The sequence below is a fragment of the Phodopus roborovskii genome, unplaced genomic scaffold (assembly GCF_943737965.1).
Source record: "Phodopus roborovskii unplaced genomic scaffold, PHOROB, whole genome shotgun sequence".
In the NCBI taxonomy this organism is placed as follows: domain Eukaryota; kingdom Metazoa; phylum Chordata; class Mammalia; order Rodentia; family Cricetidae; genus Phodopus; species Phodopus roborovskii.
Window position 1 is genome coordinate 29,063,026 of NW_026126409.1, and position 10,819 is coordinate 29,073,844.

The window sequence follows — 10,819 nt, forward strand, 5'->3', positions numbered from 1 at the left end:
TCATCTTGAGACATGGAAGGATAAGGGTTTGCCATATCATCTTTGCCTGAGTTCTAGCTAATTCTCTTGCCTATCTTATGACTTTGGCAGATTAGCTGAGACTCAGTTTCTCCCTCTACCAGTGTGTCTAATAATTGCTGAGTTACGAAGACTTATGAGTTAACACATAGAAAAAGGTGGAGTTTACACATTATACTTCTCTTTTCTTTACCCCATTAATAAAATAGAATATAAAATAATGCATACAGTACTATACCTATGTAGACTATTGTGATTGATTATTAATTTTTTAACTACTGGTCCTTTATAATTCATGCCCTTTGTCTCCATTTAAAAGATCAAAAGGAAGAAACAATAATTGTGAAGAGGCAATTCAACAGTTCCTAAACACTAAATTAAACCTAAAAACCCAAAACTTAATTCAATTAAAAAAGTCAAGATCAAACCACAGAGCAGACAATGACCTGTCAGGCTAAATGCAATTGTGTACCCTAAAATTCACACGTGGAGCTCCTCCTTGTTTACAGATAAGGTCTTTGCAAGTAGCAGCAGTAGCCCAGCTACTATAGTATAGTGTGGTGTGTCGCCAGGGAGATGTATAGAGACCATACCCATAGGCAGCTGTTGGTCAAATATAAAATAGCAAACAGGGGAGGGAGGTTAGTAAGGGACTAATGGCAGACACACTTGAGGGGGTTCACAATGGTCAATGATCTGTGGCGCTGGCTGGACTAGTTGTATTTTCTCTTTCCAATTTATCTATTCCCATATGCTGCCCAGCATAATGATTCCTGTCCAGGTGATTAGCTGGACAGTAAACTCGCCTGAGGTTCAGTGATGACAGGCTGGACAAGCGACCCCTCAGACGCTCACTCGTTTTGCTGCAGTGCCCTCCCCCCCACCCAGAAGAGTCAGAGCAGCTAGCTGGACCAAGAGCACTTGTCTTCTCCACGTGCTCCTTCGACACACTGCTTACAGGGAGGAAGGTCTTATTTGGCTAGGTGGTGTAAACACTGGCATCCTTAACTGGCATTCCATGAGACAACTGACATATTCTATGAAGAGGAGGCCCGCTCTCTCAGCAGGTAGTAGCAGTTGTAGTTCCCAAAGTCCATTAGATGGCACTTATCAGGACTCGCCAGCCTGCGCCTGCACAGCCCTCTTCCATTGCTCCATTGGCTTAACTGGAGCCTCGTGAGCACCACATCTGAAGTTCTACTGTTTGTGAGCTCACTGGAGAGGGGAGAGCGATGAAGTCATGAGGGTGGGGCCTTCAGTATGAGATTAGTGCCCTGAAGAAAAACCCACCAGCGAGGTCCTCCTACCTGCCTCACCTGCCTTCTTGCTGTCTTTGTCATGCCCTGTGAACACACAGGAGAAAATGGTCTTCTGTAAGCCAGGACGAAGGTCCTCACCAGAATCTGACTATACTGTTACACTGACCCTAGACTTCTAATGTAGCCAGATGCCATAACACATGCCTAAAATGTCAATACTTTAACACATGCCTAAACTTTCAGTATTAGAAAGCTGAGGCAGAATGCTCATTATCTGGGGACTACACTAGATTCTGCATAAAAGAAACAAAACACCAAGGACCCAAAATTGAAAATTAAACCTTGATTTTAGACTTCTAGAGCAATGAGAAAATAAATATGTGGTATAAAACCTACAGTCAGTGGCATGTGGTTCCAGCCGCTCAAGCAGGACTACAGGTAAAAGCAGAGTTCCCAGTTATGTTTACATTCTACATAGAGATGAGAATAAAGCAAGAGAAACTGATACCCTAAGACCTAATAAGAAATCCATTATTACAAAATCAGTATGTTTTAAATAATATTGAATTTATAATCTAAAATTTAAATTGTTTTGTGAAAAAAAATAATTCAGGCTTGATTCATGTCTTTAATCTCTGAACTTTGTATCCAGGGCCTCAGTAACAACTCTACCCATGCTGCTGATAGGCAACTCAAATTTAATAAATCTACAGCTGATTTATTCCTTCTTCCTCCTAAAATCCACTTTTATCCTAGCCTCTTCCACCTTAATTATTAGTTTTTAACTTTCATCTTTTTTTATTTTTAAAACAATCTTATTTTACATACCAATCCCATTTCTCTCTTCCTCTGTTCCCTCAACCATCTCCCTATCCCAAACCCTATCCTGGGAGAGGGTGAGGTCACCCAAGGAAAATCATCAAAGTCTATCACATCATTTGGGTGCAGGACCAAGGCCTTCCCCCAGTTTTCAACTTTTTTTAAATAAGGAAATTTCAAATAAGAGCTAGCTCTGTGTGTGTGTGTGTGTGTGTGTGTGTGTGTGTGTGTGTGCATGTGTGTGTGTGTGTGTGTGTGTGCGCGTGCGCATGCTCTCCCTCAAGCATATGTAGGCCAGAAGATCATCAGATCCCTTGGCAGTTACAGGCAGTTTTGAACCATCTGATGTGGGGCTGAACTTGGGTCCTCTAGAAGAGCAGCAAATACTCTCAAACATTGAGCTGACTCTCTAGGTCCAAGTTTTAACTTTTATTTATTTATTTATTTATTTATTTATTTATTTATTTATTTATTTGCATAGTTTCACTAGTATGCAGCTAAGGCTGACCAAGAATTCACACTCCTCTTGCCTCAGCCTCTCCAGTGCTGGGATTACAGGCGTGTATCACCATGTGTAATGTCTCTATCTTAGCAATTGCTATCATTCACTAATTCATTTGGTTAGCCTGGAAGCCTAAGAATCATTTTCAAATTGTCTGTGTTATGCACTACTAGCTTCTATTCCAAGCCACCCATGGCTAAATCATCCACAATTCCTAAGAACTCAATCCTGCAAACACACTATAAATTAGCCTGCAAGTCACCAATGCCACTTTGTGAGGATTAAAGCAACATCTTCAACCTCATCTCTATAGTTCTACTTTGTTACTTCCTTCTCCAGCCAAGTCCATTGCCTTTTGGCAGTCATTGAAATTTTGAAATATCTTTCATTATGACACTACACAGAAATTTCACAAAACATAAGTGGATACTTTAACAATTAGTAAGCAAACATTAAAGTGTCACCTGAGTCAAGAAGTAAACATTACCAGGACCCCAGGATGTCCTCTTCAGTCCCTTCTCCCCCTATGGAAACCACTATACTGGATTTTACATGAAAATTATATCATATCCTTGGTGTGGCACTTAGGAGGCAGAGGCAGGTGGGGCTCTGTTTGATCTACCTAGTGAGTTCCAGGACAGCAAGAGCTACATAGTGAGACTGTTTTGAAAACAAACAAAACAAATAAACAAAAATCTAAGCTTTATCTTATTTTGCTAGTATTTAATATAAGGAAGAGAGTGAGTGTTGGGGACTGATTCCCCACCAGGCCAATGTACTGAAATTTTAGCTAAGTAGTGTGGACATACAATTAACTTCTGAGGCCTCTAGGCATGGTGAAAAAAATTGGAAGAGGGATTATATGTTCAACTCTGCTATTTTGAAGGCTCCATGAGCCATATATCTAACCATAGTTGTACTTCTATAACTTTAGTGTTATTTTGCATAACATGAAAAACATTGCAGACAGCCCATAATTATGGGCCAGGTAGATGTATCATGAAGTATCTTCACTGATACTCCCCAGCTCATTCTCCATGGATAGGTTATGCCTTTTTAGGCATTGAAAGAGATGCTTTCTGATTGCTTCTGAGAACAGACAATCCCCATGTTCTATATAGGCAGAGTGCCCGGAATCCTACCACCAATCCCTTGAGAGAGCTCCATGTCAACTCAAGAGCACCCAAACACAAGGTTATGAATACCAGTAGTTGGTATCTTTATAAGTTACCATCTCATTCCTTAACTTGCATGGCACATTTGAACATTGGGCAAGCTGTTACTGCAGTGTCAATTAGAGTTATACTTCAAGTGTACTCACACTTCATGAAGAAGTCTATTCCATTATCACAGAATGTTATATTGGATTTCCTTTCCAGTTATTCAGAGGGGAAAAAAAGCAAGAAAGAAATGGATAAAAAGTGACTAATGTGGGTAATTATCTTTACAATCCTCGACAAATACAGTACTTTAAAAAAATTTTCATCCTTTTTCTTCTTGGCTCTCTAAGAAATAAAACCCTTGGGAAATTTTAACTTATTGAAAATCTATAGACTTTAGCCAACCCTTCCTAAAGAGCAAGAGAATCATTATGGCACAAAAAGAGGTGTTTAACTTTAATTATACCAAGCTTTTATTGATTTGACTGTCTTAATATCTTAAGCCTCAATTAACTTTGGAGAACTTACCATTATCATCATTCAGGCTTGGAGGGGCAGGGGACTTCAGTAGAAGAGCAGCTACTAAGGATGGGGAGCCCAATGGCTCTAGCTGTTGAGTGCTCTCGGGCACTAATTCATCAAACAAATAAAAAGCATATGTAAAGCATCAAAAAAATAGAGTTTACTAAAGAACTCTTTCCAAGATCATATTGTAACAATAATAATGATACTGGGAGCATCTATTTTCTGAGTTCCATACTACATGGTTTCCCCCTTGGAAGTCTGTGTCTTACTTTCCGTCTCTTTAGATGCTTGGCTTTGAGATTGTCAGTTGTCCTCTGGGTCACTAAGTCATCTACAGAGATGCCTTTCTTACTATGAGCTGGTGTCACAGGAAACAAGTCTGTATACAAGAAAGTAGTTGGAGTGTTTGTTGGCAACACGCCTGTTATTTCCCTTTGAAACACAGAGGCATTGGCCTGTGACAAGGGGATATAGCCATATGTTTATATCCAAGTTGTGACTCATTTCTTCCAGTTGCTAAGTGCTTAAGAAACAGATTTTTCTAGGTCCCTCCTTTCCAAAATCTGTTCCAGGACTCATGTGGTTCCTCATGCCTGTCAAGGAATTCATCTTTCTTCACAGTTGCTGCCTGCCAGCAAATGTGAAGGGTCAGATTCCACTGCCCTTTGATGTTAAGAAGGCCCTGTCCGTCTGTCTTGGGTCCTTCTCCCTGTATGGTATTGCTCATAGTTGTCTGGGAATCGCCATTGGCTGATGGGTCCATTTCAGTGTAATTATCCAATTCAGAAAGTAAAATGGAAGCATATATAAAGATACTTAGAGAAACTATGTCAGCCATCCTTGCTCTTGATGTGTTCTTATAGCTGACATTCTCCAAAGTAGTTAATAGGGTATTTAAAGAGATGGTTGCTGTAGGAGTATTTATTTCTGAAATTGATGTGTTTGTCTTACTCATGGTAGAGCTTTTCTAAATCAAATGAAAATTAAAAGTGATCTTAGGAACCATGTTGTTCAAATTATCGTATAGCTGACAAAATAGAGGTATCCATCTGTCATTTACTGGTGATTCATGATATTAGAACCTCAGTCCAGAAATAACCTAACATTTCTAGCCAATTCTTTTATCCTTAACAATTTTTTTTTTCATATGAGTGACTTGCTTACATGTATTCTGTGTAATAGATGTGTGCCTACTGCCTGAGGATGTGGTGAGACTCCACGTGGGTTCTGGGAATCGAACCTAGGTTCTTTGTAAGTGCTCTTAACCACTGAGCAAACTCTCCTACCCTATTTTAAGTCATTAAAAAAAATCAACCTTCCTCCCCCTCTTTGGTTTCTCAAGAATGGGTTTCTGTGCTTAACAGCCCTAGTTACCCTGGAACTCTCTTTGTAGACCAGGCTTGCCTTGAACTCACAGAGCTCTGGCTGCCTCTGCTTCCCAAGTGCTGGGATTAAAAGCATGTGCCACCATGCCTGGCAACCAACACCTTAATGCTACTCACGCTCCTAAACTTTTTGCAGGAAAAGCTTTATGTACTATTTATTATACCGGTGTCTTGGCTCAAAGTTTCTCATAGCTTTGAGAGAAAAAAAAAAAAAAAATTAAAAGCTTTTCACATGCCATTTGTGTTGACAGACCACAAACAAAACCCACTTAAGAGTTTTACCAGTAAAGAGTAGGGAGAGGGGGTGTACATGGGACTGTCTAGAAGAAACGTGCCGAAAAAGGAAGTGGGTCAGGTATGCCGCTTTAAAGGTCACTTGGAGCATGCCTTATGGGCTTACTTAGCCACACCACACATGCTGAGCATAGGCATAAGACCCTGGGATGACCAGGCATTTTGCTCAAGTGCTGATGGCGCATGTGCGGCCAACCCGGAAACTGCTAACACCTGGGTATTTTGCCTTAATGCTGATGGCCATGTGGGTGGCCATAGGACCCCAGAAATGACAACTTGAATAAATTTAACATTATGAAACAAAGAACGCTTCTCTGTCTCTTGAAGACCGCTGGAATGGGGGTGGGGAGGGGACCAGAAAATTGAGAAACTGCCTCAAAGGCATTTTTAATCAATCCTCACAGTAAAGTAATATTACAAGATAATCTTACAAAATGGCTCTCAACATCTGATCTGGTGTTGTCTACCATCTCACTGTGTTAGTCACGATAAAGACTCTTTAAGAAAACTACTTCTGAGACCCAGTGTGATGGCACATGTCTTGCACTCGGGAGGCAGAGTTAGGTGGATCTCTGTGAGTTTGAGGCCAATCTAGTCTATAGAGAGAAGCACTATCTTGAAACAAAACAAAAATCTCCTTTCTGATCAAGAGATCTGGCCTGGATGGAGAGTTACTTAATATTCCAGTTGGGCCAGGGCAAATATCTGGACAGGGTACCACCTCTAGGAAGGTGGGCTCATCTTCAGTCATGCTAAAAAGATAGATGGAGTAGTTGGTTTTTGTTGTTGTTGTTTTGTTTGGCTTTTTCCTTTAATAAAATTCTGTACATTTCCTCCCCCAAATTCCTGATCCTTTAGAGCAGTCTCTACCAGCTGGGGATGCCCACCTTTCTCAGGTCTGAGCCACAAGGCACATCCTCTCTCTTCCTCTCTCTCTCTCCCCCCCCCTCTCTGTCTCTCCTTTCCTTTGAGAGACAGCAGGGTTTGGAGGGAGATGGGGGAGGGGGCTTGGGTGAAATTTCCACCATAATATCCCAGACTCTTTGGCCTCCACCCTAACACTTCCTTTCTTTCATTTTGTTATATCTCTTTCTTTTAGATGCCAGCTAGAACCCGAGTATATTTTTGACACTCTGGCCTTCTTTCTAAAGCTCAGCTGCCAGCCTTGTGGCTGCTTGTTAAGCTGTCTGATTTCCATGCCAGTTTAAATGGCATGGCTTCCCTCCTTCTTTCCTCTAGTCTCTTCCAGCAATTGCTGAGATTTATAGTTTGCCTGCCCTGGGGGTTTTTCATTTAGACTCTAATAAAATTGTCCTTTAGTTTCTGTTTGTGTCAATCTGTAAATTCTTTTATTAATGAGACTAAGAACTCCAAGAGGAGACTCTGATTTTCCCAGTATCAACTGCATATTTATGTGTGGCTGTGGCAATGGTTTTCTAAGAATTGCCATTTTTGATGCCCTAAAGCTATTTTGTCACCTGTGAACAAGGGAGAATTTCTTTTCACTGTTTTCAGCCCTTACTGTTGTAACAAGGTCACTGTTATGCATGCACAGTGAAACCCATACACTTCCCACCCCAGCCCTCACTTTCTCCACTGTTAGCTAGACTACATCTTCCTTGTGGTTGCTTGGTGTTCCTGCTACCACTAAAGCTCCCACTCTGTGCTTCAGCCAATTCTTTTTTGAATATACAATTCAAGGGGGCTTTGCACGGTGAGTTATCCTGTTATGAAACCAGACCGACTTAACAAAATTCAGGTCTTGAACTTGGATGGAGAAATGCTAGATGGCGAAGAGTAGAGGAGAATAGAGGTGTCTTAGTTGGGTTTTCTGTTGCTATGGCAAACGCACACACACACACACACACACACACACACAAAAAAAAAAAACAAAACAAAACAAAAAAAAACAAAAAAACAAAAAACAAAACAAACAAACAAACAAAAAAAAACCTGTGGAGGAAAGGGTTTCTTTCAGTCCACAACTCTCAAGTCACACTCCTTCACTAAGTGAAGTTAGGGCAGAAACGGAATTCAGGATCTGAAATAAAGCCCACGGGATGGGGGAGGGGGGACTCTGTTTGCTGGCTTGCTTCTCCTGGCTTGTTCAGCCTGCTTTCATATACAACTCAATACCCCTACCCCTCCTGGGATGGGTCCTCCTACATTAATCATAAATCAAGAAAATGCGCTACAGATTTGCCTGCAGGTGGCTGGAAACATTTCCTCAATTGAGGCTCCTCTTTCTGGACAACTCCAGCTGTGTCAAGTTGACAAAAAGAAAAACAACAACAACAACAACAAAACAACAAAAACCAGCCTGCACAGGAGCAGAGGGAGGAGGAGAGGGGGAGGGAAAGAGAGAGAAGGCTCTTTCTCTTCTGGTCCCAGGCGCTTCGGGAGCCGCCGGAAACCATTCAGACGTGGCCAAGTCCAAGAACCACACCATACACAACCAGTCCCGGAAATGGCATCAAGAAATCCCAATCGCAAAGATACGAATCTCTTAAGGGGGTTGACCCCAAGTTCCTGAGGAACATGCGCTTTGCCAAGAAACACAAGAAAGGCCTGAAGAAGATTCAGACACACAACGCGAAGGCAATGAGTGCACGCTCAGAGGCCCTCAAGGCCCTTTGTGAAGCCCAAGGAGGTAAAACCCAAGATGCCAAAGGGTCCCGGCTGCAAACTCAGCCTTCTTGCTTTCATCGCTCACCCCAAGCTTGGGAAGAAGATTAGAAACTACATGGCCAAGGGTGGTAGGCTCTGCCAACCAAAGCCCAAGGTTCAAACCAAGGCAGAGGCCTGGGCTCCAGCTAAGGCCCAGGCTGCAGCCCCAGCTCAGGCCCCCAAAGGCGCCCAGGCCCCTGTGAAGGCCCCATAGAAAAAAGGTTTCTGCCACTGTGAAGACAGATGGACTGATGTGACACATCTACACACTCTTGCAGATGACCTGTGCCCTATGCTGTTTTTACAAATAAACTTGAGGCAAGATCGGTTAAAAACAAAACAGAGAGAGAGAGAGAGAGAGAGAGAGAGAGAGAGAGAGAGAGAGAGAGAGAGAGAGAGAGAGAGAGAAGGGGAGGTGAGAAGAAAGGAGAGAAGAGAGGGCCGAAGAGAGGCATTCCAGGTCTCCTTTGGAAAGGTGTTACTGTTGTCTTATTTCCTTTTTCTCAGAACAAGGGAAACTTTCCTTCAACTGTTTTTGACCCTTATTGTCATAATGAGGTCACTGTACTCTTCTGGTGGTTTACAGCCTACAGTGCCTTTGTCCACTCCGTAATTACAAACATTCTGAGAAGTTCACCTTAGATATATCCTTAATCTGCATGAAAAAGTCAGACTGAGAAAAACATCTGACTTATTCAAGCTGCTGTAGATCATAATCAAATGCTGTAGCTCCAAAGGCAAGGGTGGCTCTCTTTTTTGAGCCCTGTGTGCCTGTAAAATGCCATTTTGATCTCAGATAACAGCTCGTGTCCATCCCCACTCTTCCTTTGCCAACATCACATCCATGGAACAGTTCATCTCTTTCTGTTTTCTGGTTTCCCAATGATTGGAGACACAAATGACTGGGGGCAGAAAGGAGAGGAGGTAAAGTTAATTTTCCACCTCTCACAGCTTCTTCTGGCATCACCGGCAGTGACCTCTGTGACTCTCCTTCTTTCCAGACTGATAAGGACCCCTGTGCTCCTGAGATGGTACAGGATCCTGGGCTTTGGCATCGTGGCTTCTGCAATTAGAAGAGGTAAACGACTGCTTGATTTGCCAGTCGCCGGGGCGTCTCATTATCCCTTGCTTGTTTTCTCTGCATTTCTATAATCCTTATTCTTGATTCCCTGTATTAGCGGAAAGATTTAGAGTGGCCTTTCTTTTCCTGAATGGAGGCAAACTGATAAAAGATACAAGCTAAACTGAGCCTCTTAAGAAAATAACAGCAACAAAATTGCTCAAAGGGGGATTAATACTTTGGGGAGGTGTGGCCTTTGGAGGGAATTTGTCAGACATATAATGGGTGTGGATATTGCTTCTTGACTTTAAAGAAACCATTTCAAAAATGCCATTTCCACATTGATTCTCTTTCATATTTATAATTTACTAAAGCAAAACTTAACCTGATATCCCTCTCTTCTCCTCACACACATATTGGCAGCAGTTCTGTATTCTCAAGCACAATAAGCAGTCCTCAATAAGGGTATAAAGGCAACCTATATTTCTTTTTGGAGATATCATCTCTGCCTCATTTTTTTCTCTTTGACACTATCTTTATGTCCCTTTGAAGTGATCCACAGGTTTTAGAAGTCATGTGAATTACCTGTCAGTATTCTAATTCTTGGATAGTGGGGGGCCTCTCTAGTTTCTCATTCAATAGATCTAGGATAAAGACAAAGACTTTGTCTTTATAAAAATGTAATTAATTCCACAAATAGACTTATAGATTAGATAGGATCTATTGAAATCCAAGTAGGTTTATGTAGTGAGATAGTCCTTCTGTAGCACTGACCACGCCCATTGGGGGGGTGGAGCGATGGGCGGATGTGACCTGTGGAAGGAGGTCGGAGGGGGCCAGGAAAGGCTCTCTCTTTCTGGCGTGACTCGGACAGGAGAGTATCGGGTTGAATTTCCTGGTGTTCATCTGTCTAGGTTGTAAGTTATTTCTCCCTGAATAAACATCTATTCGGCCTATTTGTTTATCCTGATCCTTATTTACCGCAATAGGTTTATCTTTGTGGGTATCGACAGACTACTATCAGTTATATGAAAATGCAGAAATGTCTGTCAAGATAATCTTGAAGAAATTGATGGCTAACCAATACCATCAAATACCAGGACTTCTGACACAGCTGTGATAATGAAGAC

The 10,819-nt window shown here is 41.8% G+C and overlaps 1 pseudogene; it reads left to right on the top strand.

The window, feature by feature from the left end:
* The first annotated feature begins 5,978 nt into the window (after window positions 1-5,978).
* LOC127220376 (60S ribosomal protein L29-like) lies at window positions 5,979-8,948 on the top strand (annotated as a pseudogene).
* Window positions 8,949-10,819: the final 1,871 nt, after the last annotated feature.